Genomic DNA, 20,408 nt, shown 5'->3' with positions numbered 1-20,408 from the left:
AAAGACGCATCTAAAAAATCAATCATGTACGTTAAACCAGGCTAGCAATCTCATAGTTTAAGTGAAAACAGGCCGGAAGACAACATGGTAACATAATATTAGCTATTCCTAAACCTTAAATACATACAATGTAAGAAATCGCACTAGCCAACTTAACACTCATATTCCACAAAACATAAGTTCACCGAGATACAATGACACACGAATGCGGCCGCAAATTTTTTTTTAATAATATTGTTATGAATTAATATTTTTAATAATTAAATTTATGTTTATTTGCAAATTTATGTTTATTTTTTGAAAATTATCAAAAACTAATGGTTAAAAGCAGAGTCCTTTTATAATAAAAAAATAAATAGATTTTAAAATTTATTATTAAACTATTTTTTTTAATTAATTGAAACCTATATGTTAATTTGTTAAAGGAAATAAATTTATTTTAAGAATTTATTATTACAACTACTTTGTAGATAATTGCTTCCTGATGATGGCGACTGCTATGTCGACCGAAACGTCGGTGAATTTCGCATTAAACTATTTTTTTAATTAATTGAAACCTATATGTTAATTTGTTAAAGGAAATAAATTTATTTAAGAATTTATTATTACAACTTTTTAATTAATTTAAATCTATGTTGATTTGTTGATTTATTATCAAAAACTTATGGTTATACGTGGATTCATTTTATAGTAAAAATTAATATATTTATTTAACATTATTTTAATGTTTTATCTCACATTATTTCACTACCATCGACCGACAAATACTACGTTTTTTTGTTTTCATCGTTTACTTTGAGATATTTTTCCTTTAGGGTTCTTTATAAAAGATGTTGTAAAATATTGCCGCCGCTACGTAATGATTTTCCAGAGTTGACACACACAGAATTGAAGAGCGTATTGTTTCCATTACTCTAAAAAGTTTTCAACCAATGTGTTTGCTCGCGTTAGCACTATCGTTCTATATTTAGATCACTTGTTATTGTGTTTAAGCGGAGGTATTTGCCTTTTGCTCGGGGTTCGTATCCCATCCGGTGGGTACGAGTGGTTAGTTCTGTGTGTAAATGTGGTGGACGTTGCTGTGAGCCTGCGAGTGTTCTCGAGTTGCTCTAGTTTCCCTCTCAAAAGCGGAATGTAGTTGACGTTACAATGCATCGGTGTGGGGGTTATCTCTAAGTTAATTGTATCAATCGTGGAATTTCGCAACCAGTATATAGAGCGGATGAGATAAAGAGAGAGAGAGAAAGAGAGAGATATATGAAGAGAGAGGTTTTATAGGTTTTTCATTAATGGTTTTACAATTGTGAGTTAGCGCACATACTTTTTAATAGTTGTAATTAGATTTATTTTTTAAATACATTGTAATTTTATCCTCCTAATTTTGCTTCACAACGATTATACACTAAAAGATTCCTGTGAGGTTAATAAAAGTATATATATATTTTTCTTAATGCATGTGGCTGTAGAGATGAAATTGATGGTACTATCTTCTTTCCACCCAATGGTGCTATGATGAATATTTGTCTGTGTGTTCGCTAGCTTTTTTTTATATTTATTTTTTCTAGTTCAATTGTGATATGTGCTTACTTTCATATACAATGCTTGGGGTGTAACGGAATTTTCTGCTTCATTGGGGTTAGTATTGAAAGGGTACTTTGATAAATATGTTTTGAATTTTGTGTCTTGTATAGTATTTATCTATCATTCATGCATATATTCGTGTGTCATTGTAACTCGGTGAACTTATGTTTTGTGGAATATGAGTGTTAAGTTGGCTAGTGCGATTTCTTACATTGTATGTATTTAAGGTTTAGGAATAGCTAATATTATGTTACCATGTTGTCTTCCGGCCTGTTTTCACTTAAACTATGAGATTGCTAGCCTGGTTTAACGTACATGTTTGATTTTCTAGATGCGTCTTTTACAATAATTACATATTGGTTGCGCAATGGCAACCCCTTCTGTCTGTGAAGGACACGTCTGGCAACTCGTGCTGGGCTGCGGTGGCCGGCAGAGTTTAAGGTCTTTATATGGGTTTGTGAAAGTGATGGAGAATATTCTATTAAGTGTGTTGTGTTTAGCTACTATCGGTGCTGTTGTTTATATATTACAGTTATCGTTGTTAATCAATGTAAATTTAGATTTAAAATAAGTATAAAGGTTCCAAACATGATGGTGGAAACATCCTGGAAGTCGTGTGTGTGTGTGTGTTACGATCTAACCTTGTGTTTCGATACATATGTGGGACAATGTGTGCTACTGCAATGATTATCATCCTTCATCCGCGAGGGAATTGGTCTTTGAAGCTTCATCTTACTGATCTATTTGCGTTTTTTTTTCACCTTTCTGTGTTTGTAATGTCTGAACTTTGTTTACTTTTTGAAGTGATTCCATATTATTGGTAATTTGGTTTGCTTTTTAATTGTATATTTATATATATATGCTTCTGGATAACCTAAGTCATTGTTAAGTGCATATTTTGTAATATTTATGTTTGTAACCACTGGATGTTTTATTATTATTACTTCATTATGTGTACAGGCAACTAGTGGTGACAGTATGGTTCTAGATATACGACATACCCGAGGATTTTTTTTATATGTTTCGTATTTAAATTGTTATAATTGTATGGTTGGTATCTAAATATACATAATTCCGTATTTATCGTTTCTTGTCACTACATAGCATGTGAGCAAACATCAAATTTCTTACACTAATCCATTTTTTCTCAACTTGTGTGCGAACATACATAATTAAAATGATTTGTGCGAACAAGAGTTCGCAATTCCTTTCAATATACTTAATTATAATTGGTAATCTCTCTTCCATATGGGTTTTTAAACTAAGATTTCGGTTAGGTGAACAAAAAACCTTTTTCTTTTAAATAATGCATTTAATTTATTTGGGATGTGACATTTAGTATAGGAAACGTGTTTTGTCGCACGCTTCATTATATTCATTTAGCTTAGTCCTTTAACTTTTACACGTCTTTAACGAGTGATTCTCTTTTTAAAGTCTGTGTCTTTAACTCTTTCTATTTCACATGTATGTTATTAGGGATTGTGACTATTACCATCGAACATTTTGTGTTGGGGAAGCGATGTCTGATCTTTCTGAATGCGTTTTTTTTTACGCTAGGTATTTTAAATTTTTAAATATATATTTATACTTAATTGTACTCTCATGTGTTTACGTCAATATTTACCTAATTTTCTGTTCAGTTTAGACTTTTGAAATTTCTCTTTTGGTTCATTCTCCTGTCTTATGTTTTTTGAGGCTGTGATATTTATTGTATTGTTTCTTTTATATAATACTTTCAGTTATGGCGGTTACACCTGTTCTTATTGGCATACATGTGTCTTTTTAGTACAGCATCTGTAGTATATGAAATGTAATTTCTCCTGACCATCTCTGTGGGTTTATGAAGTGTCTGGGTTTGAGTCTTATGATCGTTTCTATGTAGGTTGCAATATGCCTGTAGGCGTTGTTTTGGTTTTTTCGGTTGACTTGTTATTTCTGGTAACTATATTATGATAATATTAAAGGATTATATATGTGATGGTAGAATTTCAAGGAACATTTATGATGAGAATTATACAGTTTTGTTTGTGTACACGCTTCAGTTACTTCAATACTTATTATTAGTATTATCCTGACACTATGTTTATTTTAATGTAAAGATATTTTATATAGAAGAGAATTGGTTATTTTATGTCTGGCAATACATGGATTAGCACTAGTAGGTAGTACATAGTTGGTGGGCAATGAGTATTCGTACACCACATGTTTACTTTCATGTATTTATTATTTCCTTCTTTACTCCTTGTCACTTGAAAGTCGTTGTCGGGCTTTGTCGTTCACGTTACTTAGTTTAAAGGCATGGGTGGTGTAATTAATAGTTTGCAAGGCATCCTTGTTGTTTTAGATATTTTGATATATTATTTTTTTCTTGTTGGATATTACCGTCTGCCCCTACGGCAAGTGAAAGTTACTTACTGGTGACCTCACGAGGTTCGCCGAGGCGACTGTGGCGGTCTCTTGGGGAAGGCAGATATAATTTTTGTGTTTTCTGGACTATCGCCGAAGCGATGTGGTGTTTGAGACATGGAATTGCTATGTCTGTTATTCTGCAAACGATTTTGGCTAAGTGGTTATTAATATGAATATCATCGTGTGTTCTTTCACAAACATTACTGGTGTGTTCTATTCTGGTTTCGTCGGAATGGGATTATAGTGCTTCTTATGCTTAATGGAATGCATTGTAGTAGAATATATATTCTTACCTGAACCAGTAACCTTTTATTTTACGTTTTGTTATTAACGCCAGAGCTTCCTATGCTTATTGGGTGTATTTATATAGGTTATTTTGTTTTATTTGCCCCGATATGTCCTTAATTATTATTTACTAGTATGAAGTCTATAGTTGGTCTCTGTTTATTCATCTACCATATATAGAGATTGTTTTTTATCTAGCCTTGATGGAAAGTTAACAATAATCTTATAAGCATTTACAACATGACTCATATAATATTCTTTCACTCCTTATTTAGAACACCACACACTATGTCATGAGTGAAAGGGAAGGATGGATAGCTGTTAATGTTTGTTTGTATGATTATTTATTAACGATGGTATAACTATTTTATAATGATACATAGTTTATTAGAATAACATGCTATGTTTTTCTTATATGAAGGACAAATTACTCAGAGCTGATGATAAGCATTTGTATTACACAGACCGTTCAAACGACTTATGTTTATATTCCTACAAAGTTTGACTATAAGAGTTTAAACATTAACATATTTAGTTTAGGGTATAACACGTTTTACTTACATATATTATTATTTAATAGCTATACATACACTTTATTACTATATTTTTAATAACGTCTTGTGGCTATATCACTTTGTACTTCCTATTTAATGACTACACAAATACTATAACCGATTTTATTTATTAATGAATGTATACTAGCTGGGCTAGCACTACAGACTCGTATTTGCGTCTTTTTAACAAATGGGAATAGCATGTTTTGTCTCTGGTGTTGTGCCGTTCTTTCGCGCGGTCTTATGTGGGCTGTAGTGTATTTTTCGGTTGCTTAATAACATATTTTGATTATGTAGGTGTTTATGGTTATTGATATTTATTTGTGTTGTCATTTATCGGGCCGTGTCATTTGGTGTGTTGGAGAGTGTGGTATTTTTTATGATATTGTTCTCGTAGATAGATTTATTTAAAGACTGGGTTTGGTTCATTGTGATTTCATTATGGGTTGTGTTTAGCCTAGTGGTATTTGGGGGTCCGTCCTTATTTATTTCCTCAATGTGTAACTGAATTAGTATTTTTATTACCTTTCTTGCTTTTGCTGTCGATTGTTTTAAATTGTTTTTCTCGCGGTTCCGCGTTTTTATTTTTCCTATTTACGTATAGAGATGTCTTTTTACTCTTTGCATCATGGTGTCTCAATAAGCGATTTTATTATTTCATGGGGGTTTTCACTGCATTGCGCTGTATTGCGTTTGTGAGTGCATTTTGATTGTTTTAAATGTTTTTTTTGTTATTTATGGTAATTTTTTGTCACATGCATTCGGCGGTTTCATGTATCACTGGGCTGTACGTTTTTAATTGTGTTCCACGCTTATGCGTGTTCCGTGAAATCTGCTGCAAGCTACTATAGCACACAGCGGGCCAGGGTCGACAAACAGCTTTCTTTTCGTCGCACCGGAAATTTGAAAATAGTTTGAGAGGTGCGTATACGGAGTACAGACGTGCGCTCCTGCTTTGTTATATATTTTATATATTTACTTATCGTTATTCGCTGTCGGTTGTCCACACGGCGTATATAGGTGTTACTATTTTTAATATATCTTTTCGTCTGCGTTTTTATTTTTAATTACACGTCGCCGGGGTGCATTCCGGTGAGTTTTTCCTTTATGTATGCTTATTTGCGGTGCGCGAACAGGCTTACAGCTCCCCTACACGGTCGTTTGTTCAACGTTTATTTATATTTATTTGTTACAAGTCGCCGGGGTGGGCGGGATGCGTTCCGGTGAGTTTTTTTTTATGTATGCTTATTTGCTATTTTTTTTATTACCTCGGTAACATACGTAATTTGTTTCTGACGATCGTGCCGCAGCTACATTTTATTTTTTAGTTACTGAACGCTACGTGTTGACTGTAGGGGTCCTAACTATGCTTATTCATGCTATCGCTATGGCATATGTTATCTGGTCCAGTACTATTAAATGGTGATCTATGGTTTTTTTAACTATGCTTATTTTTATGTATTTACAATATTATAAATTTTAACTATGCTTATTACTTCAAGCATATTTTACGTTACGTTTCTCGCTCTCCTCTGTGACATTAAAGATGGCGGTGTGTATATGTGGCACTCCATTTAGTCTTAGCCAGTATGGCGGGGGTTTTTAAGCATAGCTGCAAATGATTTAGGCATAGCTAGTATGGTTGGGGTTTCTTTTAGGCATACTTGGGGGTGGGTGTTTTAAGCATACTAGGAGTGGGGGTGGCACCTATAGTTTATTTTTTTTATTACCTCGGTTACATACGTAATTTGTTTCTGACGATATTGCCGCAGCTACATTTTATTTTTTAATTACTGAACGCTTCGTGTTAACTGCAGGGGTCCCTTAATACATTCCTGGTCGCACGTCCGTACAGCAGGATAAATAGCGGTTTCAAGTACATCCTTACTGCTATAGATGTTTATAGCAAACGTGCATATGCGGTTCCAGTTAAACGAAAGACGGGAATATTAGTCACCGCGGCCATGAAGAGTATTTTAAATGAGGCGGGAAGTTTTAAGAATATTCAAAGCGACGCTGGAGCGGAATTTTACAATAAACATTTTCAAGCCTTAATGCAAAAGTATGCAATTAATCACTACTCTAGTTATAGCGAAGTAAAGGCGTCTGTTGTAGAACGTTTTAATAGGACTTTAAAGGATATGCTTTACTGTGAGTTCTCGGCGCAAGGAAATTATAAGTGGCTTACACTTTTACCGAAATTACTTTCTGTCTACAATAATAGGTTCCACCGCACTATAGGCATGGCTCCGAATGCTGTGAGGGATAACTCTTTGCTACAAACAGTTTACAGATATGTTAAGAAAATAGATTCTAGACGGTTAAAGGCTCGCGTGGGTTCGTACGTACGTATATCAAAACACAAGACAGTGTTTGAGAAGGGTTTCAAACCGAGGTGGTCGCACGAAGTTTTCAGAGTGGTCAGAGTTATGAATAATTTTCCACGTGTGTTTCATTTGAGTGATTTGGACGGTAATGAAATTAAAGGCGGATTTTATGGTACTGAGATTCAGGTAACTGCGTACCCCGATACTTATTTAGTGAATAAAATTCATAAAAGGTGTGGCGAACGTTTCCTAGTGTCGTGGAAAGGTTTTCCCGTTTCCGTAAAGACTTGGGTTAATTACCGTGATGTTATCCGGTAGGTTTGTGGGTCGCACGTCTTTTGTTTTCGGCCTCGCCGCCGGTGTCCGGCATAACACCTTGCCCCCTGGAGCGTTCGCGGGCGAGATCGGTAGTGGAGATTTCATTTTACCCTCCGGCCACGCGCCTCATCGGTCAACACTTTTTTGTCAACAAGTCATCTGCAGTCACCTTCCCCCTCCGGCCACGCGCCGCACGGTAAACATTTTCCCTAGCGGCGTTTTGTCAACAGGTCCCCGCAGACGCAGCGCGGCCACCGGTGAGAGAACATGCTTCCCTACACGACATTTATTTTGTTACATGTCGCCGGGGTATGCGGGGTGTGTTCAGGTGTTGTTTTTGCTCGGTCTTTGCCCCTTATTTTAAATATGTTTATTACTTAATGCTAAAGCTTAACACATTGGCCTGTAAAAATATTATTAAATTTAAATATGCTTAATACATTGTTTATGCAATATTATATATTTTAACTATGCTTATTTTACTCGACGTAATAGTAACTATGCTTATTACTTGGTGTGTTGCACACACACACTGTTGTTTTTAAAGACATTATTATGCTTATAATATGATGTGGGGATTATAGTTGCGCAGTTTACGAGTGACGCTCCAGCAGGCAACATCTCGCTCTCTCTGCGCGGGATTTTTGAGGTTATGTTTGTTTTAGTCATAGCTAATATGGTGGGTGGGTTTTTAAGCATGGTGGTTTGCTTTTCGAAAGTTAACTGTTTAGGCATATCTAGTATGGCGGGTATTTTATTTCTTTTCGTAATTTAAATATGGCGATTACGCATACTCGGAGTGGAGGGGTTTAGTCATAGCTAATATGGGGTGTGGTTTTATAGACATAGCTAGAATGACTGTATTATTTAAGCTTATTTTTTTTCTTCGAAATTTAACAACATGGCGGTTGTGGAGTGGTGGGGGTTGCTTTTCGAAATTTAAACATGGCGGCGATTGTGGAGTGGTGGGGTCTATAGGCATAGCTAGTATGGTTGCATTATTTAAGCATACCACATGGCGGCGGTTGTGGAGTGGTGGGGCTTTTAAACTTTTTTTTGACATTTAAACATGGCGGTTTAAGCATACATTATGGCAGGTATTTTAAGCATAGCGGTTTAGGCATAGCTAGTATGGCGGGGGTTTCTTTTAGACATACTTGGGGGTGGGGGTGGGTGTGGGTTTATAGACATAGCTTCTTTTAAGCATATTTTTTTTAAGACTTGGCGGGTCCAAATTTAAATATGGCGGTTGCTTCTTTTAGGGTGGGGGGCGGTTTTATAGACATATATATATTTTTTTCGTAATTTAAGCATTTTTTTTTTGGAATTTAAAGACATAGCTTCTTTTAAGCATAGCTTCTTTTAAGCATATGTTCATTATTTTATTCCCCATACTTCATATGGTCCCGTGGTCTAGTGGTCAAGGCGTCCGTCTCCTAACCACGACGTTGGTGCGTCCCCGGGATCGAATCCACCCAGCGCCCAGGTTTTTTTGTATACAATTCCCACATTCGGAGCGACGGTGGCGCGCTCTGGTAACTAAAGGTTGAACTAAGATGGCGGCCTACCGGCGCGCCCTGGTAACCTCTGTCAACAACAATGGCGGCCCCCACGTGACAAGATGGCGGCGCCCTTGAAACAAGATGGCGGCGCCCAGGGTGGTTCTGGCACTGTGTTTACATTTCTATGTTTACATTGAGCCAGTATCCTTATGCTCTCCCTACTGGCGTGCCCACTAGTGTATCGAATTTGGATTTAGATGTAACTGAAGAATTCAACCTTGCTTGCGCCAAGTTTTATGATATATAGGCTTTCGTAAGCTATCTAGATGTGGAGGAAAATTTACCCAATGTCGAGCGACATATAGTCAGGCTAAAACATGTTACCCGACATTTGCAAAACCTGAAACAGCTTTCGGCAGACCTTCTCCATGGAATTTATATAAAAGAGATAGAACGATGTTTGCTACAGACGGCAGGTTTCCACATGAAACTGGCGACGAGAGCAGCCTTTTTGGAAGACACACGACGCAGTCAGCATTATGTGGCTGAGGCACAGGCTTTAGGCATCGATTGTCCCGCCTTCCCGGAAGGGGACTCTACTAACTTGTCCCTGGGGGTAGAGCAACCCGACACGCGACCATCAGGAGTACGGGCGACGGTAAACAGACAGGAGAGGGAAACAAGCCGATAGCCAAATGCAGCCCCTGACTCACAGCCACTAACGTCGCTTCCAAACCAACCGATACCCGTATCTACCACTCATTCTGAGCCGCTTGTGCAGTTGACGACAGCAGCGACAAACATTACAACGGGTCATGTGACAACCCACCCCGTCACTAGCGTGACATTTTCACAGGGATTACCAACCTTGGCAGACCACATGACGCAACCATACCCACCAAACATGTTTGTCCTGTATCCGACCGCTCAGGGCTATTTTAACCCTTATGCTCAATTTCAGCCACAGTTTCCTTCATGGCAAACCACCCCACTTCCGAGTGCTGGTATTCTGCAGCCGCCACTCACAACACCCCAGCTCACTCCACCACAAATCAGCCCCTCGGGTGCGACTCGGGAACAGACTCAGTCGCACCCGGTGTCACACCAGCCTTCACCTCAGCCGGCAGGAGCCGCGGCTCAGCCCCACGACTCAGTATTGAGGAGCACGACAGGCCCAGAAACTGGCTACAGTTTCTACGGAAAAATCACCCATCCTGTAGAAAGGCTACTCAAGGAATTGCCAGAGGCGTCGGGTCTGGACGCACACAAACTGATTGATTTCCTTCGAGTCTTGTTAAAGCTACAGCAAAAGGGAGGGATTCCCAACAAATAAATTTTTGAAATTGTTTACCCATACACCCAAGCTCCCTTAAGTGAGCGGATCATGGCAGCAATTGAGAATGACCTCACTTTCGACGAGTTTCATGAAGACGTGTTAAATTTTTGTATACCGAGTAGGCTACTCACAAACATCCGGTTGGAGTGGTTTAACCGCTTGCAGCAGCGTAATGAAGCCTTGCCGAATTACGTTGCTGACATACGGGAAGCCAACCAGGTACTCAGGCTAAAGGTTTCAGAGAGAGAGGTCGTGAGTACGATCCTAGATGGTTTGAACCCAGCGGAGCGCTCGCGCTCAGTGTTCCAGGACGCCCCCAAAATTATGCTGAGCTAGATAAACTTTGCGTACACGCCACCAACATAGAATACGCTGATTTTCAGCGAAATAAACAAGCCACATTCGCTAGTCAACAAGGTAGCAGCGCGGGAACGGAGCGCAGTAATTCGCAACATAAGAATGCAGCACAGAAACATCAGGGCAATACATTTTTCTCTTCAAGGCCACAAGGGAGATATCAACAACATGCACATTGTAATTTATGTAAAAGAGACGGACATTCCCTGTCCCAGTGTTACCACAAAAACAACAAACAAAATGGCGACACTCCAAAAAACGCATAACGCGGTGGCCCGAACAACCTTATTTAGGGTCACCAAAAAATTCTAGTGTTAAAATTTTTTCTTATAATTGGGAAGTTCAACTTGCGCCAAGTAATGGCAGTACACAAGAAACACCATTACACAAAAACAATAATCCTAACAACAAGGAGTCCAGGAATAAAAGTAACAAGCGAGGTCACAAACATAAACAAAGAAAGCACAATAGCAGGAGAAATAACAAAAATTAGGGAAATGGTAATTCAACGCACACGTACTCATGTAAAACGTGTGTTGATCCTATAAATAAGGGCAAGAGAAAGTGCCACCAAATTTTTGGCAATATTCCTACAGTAATTCCGTATGCAGTAACAACAATTGGTGAACACACTGTACCGGGACTAATTGATACGGGATCAGCGCGCAGCCTAATTTCTGGGCAGTTGTTTGACAAGTTAAAACAGAGCAAATTAATTCTAAGGACTGAGACCACCAAGTTACAATGTTTCACAGCTTCAGAGCAGCCATTAAATATTAAGTTAGCATTTGTGATCAAGGTGAAGATTGATTTATATTCACGGAATTTCCCATTTTTGGTGTCTGATCAACTTGCCACAGACCTAATCTACGGGTCTGATTTCATTGCCAAGACAGGTCCAATCATTAATCTTCAGGCGAAGAATTTCGTTTTCAAATTCAACATGGGTAATCCTATTCCTTGTGGGACCCCTGAACAAATAGTTTCAGTTCCAGCCGAGCCAACGGCAGCCATCTTGGATAAGGGTAACACCACTTCACACGAGCACCTTAATACACAGCAGCGGGCCGCCATTGATAAATTATGCAGTAGTTTTCCAGAGGTCTTGACTAGTAAACTAGGTCGCACAAATTTAGTCGAGTACCAAATTGAGTTAGCGGATAAAATACCAGTGAGATCTCACCCTTATCAATTTTTAGGCCCTAAGATGCAGACGATGCGCAATCATGTTCAGGAGCTTTTGGAAAAAGGGGTAATCGAACCCTCGACCTCCGCCTACAGTTCCCCAGCTTTTCTGGTGCCTAAGGGCAAGGATCAACAACGATGTGTAATTGATTACAGAAAAGTTAATGAGAAAATTGTCATACAAAACATACCTTTGCCAGACCTAAACACTGCTTTCCATTGGTTCAGTAAGGCCAAATATTTTAGTGTGTTTGATCTAAATTCTGCTTACCACCAAATTCCCCTTACTGCGGATTCAAAACCCATCACAGCCTACTGTGTCCCTTGGAACTTGTACCAATACACAGTAGTACCTTTCGGACTTGCCACGGGATCCCAAGTACTAACTCGACTCCTGTATCAGATACTAGGAGATCTAAAATTCAAAACAGTGTACAACTATCTAGACGATGTCGTCGTATATTCAGAAACATTTGAAGAACACATCAAACATTTAGAGGAAGTCCTAAGTAGATTTCGAAAGGCGGGGTTAACTGTCAACACAAAAAGGGTTAAGTTTGCAGTCCAAGAACTGTCTTTAGTAGGACACCTGGTTTCTAGCAAGGGAGTCACCATTGATCCTTCACGTACACAAGCTATTCGTGATTTTCCGCCTCCCACAAACCCTAAGGGTATTTCACGTTTTATTGGTATGGCAAATTTTTACTCAAAATATATTCCCAATTTCGCTGAGCACGCAGCACCACTAAATACTTTGCGCAAGAAAAACACACCTTTCACATGGGGTCCGGAACAATAAAAAGCTTTTAATTTACTGAAACAGGCGATTTCTTCCCCGCCTGTACTCCGCATGGCAGACTTCAACAAACATTTTGTGCCGTTAATTTGTAAATTCTACACGATATTTTAAATTTTTATTATGATTTTAAATTTTTGTGTGGAAATTTTATTTGCTCTACTATAGTGTAATTTTAATTTGGTAGTCTGGTGTACTCCTCTGAGTTAAACTTTGTCTCAGTGCTCTGAAGCCCCTTTCCCATCGGCGTATCGGATATTTTGCTGGCCTAATCTCTGACTGGCAGACAGCTTACCGTTTTCCCCGCCTTCAGTCACGCCTCAAGCCTGTAATATCATTTCTCTTCGTGACCCTAACTGCATAGAGCAGCTTCTGGGCTGCAAGCCGCTACTTCTCAGAGAGCTGCTGAGAGAAGTAAGTCTGGTCACGAATACGTATTAGGTTCTCTCCTCGAAAAGCACGTCATGGACGCTTGTTCTCAGCGTCGATGCACTTTCCTCCCCCCCCCCCTCTCTCTTTCGGTTCTAAGAATTCGCCTAAGGCCAATGACAGGTCAGAAACCCCAGCAGACAGCGACCCTCTCCCAGGATGCCTTGCATAAAAAAAATGTGTGTGCCAGGATGGACCACCCTGCGACACCTAGCGGCAAACTCGCTAACCACCCAGCCAACTTGCCCTGTAGGCCGCCAGAGTGTAGCACTAGACTGCGCCCTTTAACCCTTAGTTTAAGCAGACGGCTTGGGCGAGTCGATTCTTTTTTTATTTCAGACAGCCCTCAACAGGTAGCGCTAAAGTCGACGCAATGCTACCAGCTTCGAGACTTCAATCAGAGTTCTTTTTTATGGCCCTCACTCGGGGAACTTCGGGACCTTTCGGTCCGGACTCCCAGTCTTCCCCTCCACTTTTGATTCAAGTTTTACTTTTAATTACGAGACGCGTTTCTCCGCGGGACACTTCGCGCCGCGACTGCAGACGGACCGTTTGATTATCGGCGAGTCGACGAGACTCTGCAAAAACTTCCATCCGGCCGCAACCGACTATGTAGTCGCCTAAATGAGGGATGCTATCCCTATAATCTTTTTCAAGTAGTTTAGTCCGTCTGCAATGTAATAGTTATTTTTTTTTAGCTTTTAATTTTTTTTGAAATTAGAAATCATCCGCGTCCTGCCGCGCAATTCGCGAGCTCCAGATCCTGGCTGACTCCACGATGGCAGCGTGCTGGGCAACTCCCCTGTTTTGGTGAGTGATAATTCGCGACCCCCCCCCCTTTTTTTTTCCTTAAATTTTTTTTGGGCATTTTCTGCCCCATAGACTGCCTGTATACAAGTTCTAATCAGTTTTGATTTGGACTGTTGCAGACAGGTTCGATGACAGGGAGAGACTGATGCTCCCATCTCGTGGCCTCCTCCCCTTTCTGTTCCGTGGGTCACATTAGAAGAAACAATTTCTACTACCCGACGTGATCGTTTGAAGACCCCGGGTGGTAATGTAAATTCAACATTTCCCCTTCACCTAGCTACGAACTATCTTAAGCGGATGACCAACCCACCAGCGACCAGTGTTTTTCTCAAGAACATGTAGAACAAATAGAACTAATTAGCAATGTAATCATCGGATCCATCCAATTTTGGGTGTGAAACTTATAATGCAAATGTTTATATTTCAAACTAAGAATGTAAATTGTTTTAAATAATCGCGGGCTAGCCCATTTTCGTTTCTCTTTTTGTTAATCTTTGAAACTTGTTAAAACCTCTTGTGTGTAAAATAATGGAAACAAAATACTTCATCAGGGCAAATAAAACAGGGAAACTATAGATCAAGTTAATCGTGTAGTGTTTATTTATTGATTTTAACGATCCACACCATCTTCTTCCTTGCTTGTTACAGGAAGTTCCTAAATTTTGTTTGTTCCCCACCTCGTGTCGCCTCTGGTAAATCAATTTATTTAACTAATTTTTTTTTCCAGCAAGTTTCCAAGGCTCCTTTTAAATAATTCAATTTTGAGGCACGAGGGGTGTTACAACTTGGTAGCAGAGCATGGTTTCCTTGATCTATAGGCATACCTGAATAATATAAGCATACCTAAACTAAAAAATAAAAGTAAAAAAAAAAATTTTAAATTAATTTTTGATAATAGCAATTTTGTAATAATATTGTTAACTGATCGCTGGTACACCCTGTAGTTATATTGAGTTAAAAAAAAAAAAAAAAAAATTAAAAATTTATCTTGAGTTAAATTTCCGTGTGGACTTAGGCTAGCGCGTAGCGCGCGAGACGTCTTTCAGCAGGCCACAGCTGTTGTCCCTGCCGCGGCTCAGACACAGACACCCCTCCCCCGTCTCTACAGGCTGCTTATCTCTCACGGCGCACGTCCGTGGCTTCAGGTTCAGTTCAGCGCCCTGTGCGCCCTATACGACCTTTGTAGGGGTGTCCAACCGTAATCTCACCTGGAACCTTACTTTCCCAGTAGCGCGAGACGAATGCCCGCGACGTATATTTTTTTTGTTTTTGTCCAATTAATTCTGGACCATAGCAAATTTTTACGTGAGCAAATGTTCCGCTCACATCCTTTTCCCGACAGCCACATGGGAGCTGTCATGTTTGTTTTCCTCCTCCCCCCCCCTCCTTCTTCGAGCGGCCTCTGCCGCCCGCTTATCTTCGAGGGGGGACCACAGCTAACGTCTTTGTCGTGACGCCGGGCTTGGTTTATCTCCGCCCGCCGTAGTTACTTTATGACTGAGAGTCAAATAAGTTTATAGTTTTCCACTGTTGTCCCGCAGTAGTCAGCTAAATGTGTTTAAATTTAATTATTAAGTTTACATATGAACAAATAACTATAAGTTAAGAGTACTTTTTTTAGGCTACTAACGCCATTACTAATAAACATGCACATAATATTTAAATATAGATTTTAATTTACATATCAAGAACTCCCCCCCATCATAATAATGATTTCAAACTATACTGAAAGACATTTGCCTTATAAGAATTTCACGTCTTACATTATTAAAGTAATAATACTTGAAAACATAATATAGTGATAAAAAAAAAATAATATAATCAAGCATATTAAAATACGTATTTCCCGAAATTAAGTACCTACGAGGTGACTAGCCTCATTGTAATGTTTATAGTAATCACCGAGAGTGGTGAAATCCTTTCAACCTCCAACGAGAGGTCCACTAAATTAATTTGGGTACGTTTAAGCATCCCGTCTCTAGGCTAGCACACTCTATGTAATTTAAGATACTTTAATTTTTAATTTTTCCATATGTAAGTTCAGTCTTGAACAAGCTGCTTGCCGTAAATTGTTTTATTTTTTTAACTTAGTAATACTTCTCTGACAGTTTTTTTAATCTTCATGAATTTTGTTCGACGATTTTATCTATTTAATTTTTGATTAAGTTCAATTTTTTTTTAATAATCATAATTCGTAAATTAAGCAAGAATAATGTTTGTAGTTTGTTTTAAATTGATTTAGCGTTAAAACCTTTATGTGATTATTTCTTTATTTTCCTTGTACGTACATGTGATGTACAGCGACGTACATAGATTCTGAGCACAGAAGCTGTTACATCTAGCCATTTTTTTTGTTGCCTTTGCATTCTACCCCCAAAGCTGTATTTCTTTTACATCGCTATCGATGATATGGTTTATTTAAGTAAGAGCTACGTGACTTCCAGACGGCAAACTGGTTTCTTTTATGTGTTTTTTTTTAAAAAAATAGGAGCTAGGTCAAGCTAGCTAACGAGCAGCGCAAAAGAAGGGTCCTACGAGCCAACGAGCCGAGACTCGGTCCTCTAGGTGAAAAATCCTGACCATAGAGTGTTACTGGGTTAGATCCCCAGCACTCACCTTTGGACGGCCTATGTTCAAACCCCCTCTCAGGCAGTGTGAAACCTATCAGCAGTCATGGAAGATCTAACCACTCCATGATAATTTATAACCATTTTGATTGATAATTGTTGGTTTATTGCATTTTACCTTTCTTTAAATAATTTAAATTTGAGTGCGAAGAGTCGTTGATTTATTGTTTTGTTTGCAGAAAACTTTTAAATAATAAATATTAGTTAGTTATATTGAACATCAGAGTTGTATGCGCTAAAATTTCTAAATTTGTCGAATATTTAATTTTTTTTAAATTCATTCATTCATACGGATTGTTGATCTTTTAGGGTTCCAACCACAATAATTTAAAAACCCGCCAAGGGAATCTTACCCTTAGGCCCTGTGTCACTCTGGGACTGAGGATCTGTTTTACCTTCGGGGAAGCAGCAAATTTGACCGTCTTCTCCATGGCCTGACTGTGCAGGGCTAAGTCCCAATGCCTTCGGCCTTTTATGGAAAGACAATTGTACAGGGGTTCTATTCCCAAATATATTTTGTAAGTTACGGGTTACCATACCCATTTCCAGGGGTTACAGTCCCCATCAGTCACTGAGTGCTCAAGGACGCATTTCCCTTGTTTCGGCCTCAGTGCTTTTCGGCCCGCCTCACAGTGCCCATCTTTAGAGTTTTGTCACGTGACACCATTCCCAACATCTGAGATCAACTTTCCTCATTACTTCATTCATCGTTAAGTGTTAATTAATTAATTATAATATACCTTCGATTTGATCAAGATATTTTTTTATATGTAAGTAGTTTACTACAGTAGATCCTGGTACAGGGTAAGTTTCTGGAACCCAGGTTTTTGGTGGCTCAAGTGGGCCACCCTGACTCCGTCTTTCAGGGGGGAAGTATGTGCCGTTAATTTGTAAATTCGACACGATATATTTTAAATTTTTATTATGATTTTAAATTTTTGTGTGGAAATTTTATTTGTTCTACTATAGTGTAATTTTAATTTGGTAGTCTGGTGTACTCCTCTGAGTTAAACTTTGTCTCAGTGCTCTGAAGCCCCTTTCCCATCGGCGTATCGGATATTTTGCTGGCCTAATCTCTGACTGGCAGACAGCTTACCGTTTTCCCCGCCTTCAGTCACGCCTCAAGCCTGTAATATCATTTCTCTTCGTGACCCTAACTGCATAGAGCAGCTTCTGGGCTGCAAGCCGCTACTTCTCAGAGAGCTGCTGAGAGAAGTAAGTCTGGTCACGAATACGTATTAGGTTCTCTCCTCGAAAAGCACGTCATGGACGCTTGTTCTCAGCGTCGATGCACTTTCCTCCCCCCCCCCCCTCTCTCTTTCGGTTCTAAGAATTCGCCTAAGGCCAATGACAGGTCAGAAACCCCAGCAGACAGCGACCCTCTCCCAGGATGCCTTGCATAAAAAAAATGTGTGTGCCAGGATGGACCACCCCGCGACACCTAGCGGCAAACTCGCTAACCACCCAGCCAACTTGCCCTGTAGGCCGCCAGAGTGTAGCACTAGACTGCGCCCTTTAACCCTTGGTTTAAGCAGACGGCTTGGGCGAGTCGATTCTTTTTTTATTTCAGACAGCCCTCAACAGGTAGCGCTAAAGTCGACGCAATGCTACCAGCTTCGAGACTTCAATCAGAGTTCTTTTTTATGGCCCTCACTCGGGGAACTTCGGGACCTTTCGGTCCGGACTCCCAGTCCTCCCCTCCACTTTTGATTCAAGTTTTACTTTTAATTACGAGACGCGTTTCTCCGCGGGACACTTCGCGCCGCGACTGCAGACGGACCGTTTGATTATCGGCGAGTCGACGAGACTCTGCAAAAACTTCCATCCGGCCGCAACCGACTATGTAGTCGCCTAAATGAGGGATGCTATCCCTATAATCTTTTTCAAGTAGTTTAGTCCGTCTGCAATGTAATAGTTATTTTTTTTTAGCTTTTAATTTTTTTTGAAATTAGAAATCATCCGCGTCCTGCCGCGCAATTCGCGAGCTCCAGACCCTGGCTGACTCCACGATGGCAGCGTGCTGGGCAACTCCCCTGTTTTGGTGAGTGATAATTCGCGACCCCCCCCCCCTTTTTTTTCCTTAAATTTTTTTTGGGCATTTTCTGCCCCATAGACTGCCTGTATACAAGTTCTAATCAGTTTTGATTTGGACTGTTGCAGACAGGTTCGATGACAGGGAGAGACTGATGCTCCCATCTCGTGGCCTCCTCCCCTTTCTGTTCCGTGGGTCACATTAGAAGAAACAATTTCTACTACCCGACGTGATCGTTTGAAGACCCCGGGTGGTAATGTAAATTCAACATTTCCCCTTCACCTAGCTACGAACTATCTTAAGCGGATGACCAACCCACCAGCGACCAGTGTTTTTCTCAAGAACATGTAGAACAAATAGAACTAATTAGCAATGTAATCATCGGATCCATCCAATTTTGGGTGTGAAACTTATAATGCAAATGTTTATATTTCAAACTAAGAATGTAAATTGTTTTAAATAATCGCTGGCTAGCCCATTTTCGTTTCTCTTTTTGTTAATCTTTGAAACTTGTTAAAACCTCTTGTGTGTAAAATAATGGAAACAAAATACTTCATCAGGGCAAATAAAACAGGGAAACTATAGATCAAGTTAATCGTGTAGTGTTTATTTATTGATTTTAACGATCCACACCAACTTCCTCCTTGCTTGTTACAGGAAGTTCCTAAATTTTGTTTGTTCCCCACCTCGTGTCGCCTCTGGTAAATCCATTTATTTAACTAATTATTTTTCCAGCAAGTTTCCAAGGCTCCTTTTAAATAATTCAATTTTGAGGCACAAGGGGTGTTACAATTTCTTTTTACAGACTGATGCGTCCAGTGTGGCTATTGGCGCAGTACTGTCACAGGAAGTCGAAGGCTGCAGACAGCCTTTTGCGTTTGCATCGCGGACACTTACCCACGCCGAGAGGAAAGCTTCCTCGATCTACGAATTAGAATGCCTCGCCGTGGTATTTGGCATCGACAAATTCCGACAATTTATAGAACACAGGGAATTCCTGTTGGAGACAGATAATCAGGCATTAGCCTGGCTTTTGGCACACCCGAAACAATTAGGGAAACTCGGGCGATGGATTGCAAAAATTTCCTCTTTGAAGTTCAAAATCCAACACATTCGTGGCACACAGAATATAGTAGCGGACACACTGTCTCGCATGTTCGAAAACCCAACTCAGACTCCGCCCGAAGGAACACCACTCTTATGTCAAGCCCTATTGACAGAGTTTCCGTTGGCATTTCTGGATTTACAGAGTCAGCAGGAAGCTGATCTCCACATTTCCAGTATTATTAACCTCTTTAGTTCAGGAACTGCGCCAAAATACTTTAGGATGTCTAAGGGGCTTGTTACAAAATGCACCCCCCAATCAAAAACATACAAAATTGTGCTCCCACAAAATCTGCGTAATATGGTTTTCCATTATTATCACACCTCGCCGGTGGGCGCACACCTCGGTATATATAAGACCATTCAGGCTATCCGATGTCATTTCGTGTGGGACGGCATGCACAAGGACATCACCGAGCAGGTAAAACTATGCAAAATCTGTGCGCTGAGTAAGCCAGCGCAGAACACTCGTTTCGGTTATTTAACTTCAGATGTGGCCGAGCGCCCCATGCAAAAGATGTTTATCGATTTTGTCGGGCCTTTCCCGCGCTCAAAGACAGGAAACACTATGCTGCTGGTGTGTATCGACGCCTTCACAAAATTTGTCTGGCTCATCCCCATGCGAAAAGCCACCGCAGAAAACACTATATCTGCGCTACGTAATCAGATCTTCAAGACGTCGGGAGTCCCGTCTATAGTAGTTTCAGACAATGCAACCCAGTTCACGGCTAGGATTTTTAAGAACATGTGCTTCTC

The sequence above is a fragment of the Bacillus rossius genome, chromosome 1 (genome assembly GCF_032445375.1).
Source record: "Bacillus rossius redtenbacheri isolate Brsri chromosome 1, Brsri_v3, whole genome shotgun sequence".
Classification (NCBI taxonomy): Eukaryota; Metazoa; Arthropoda; class Insecta; order Phasmatodea; family Bacillidae; genus Bacillus; species Bacillus rossius.
The sequence above is the reverse complement of the archived record's forward strand: the minus strand, read 5'-3'. Positions refer to the sequence as shown.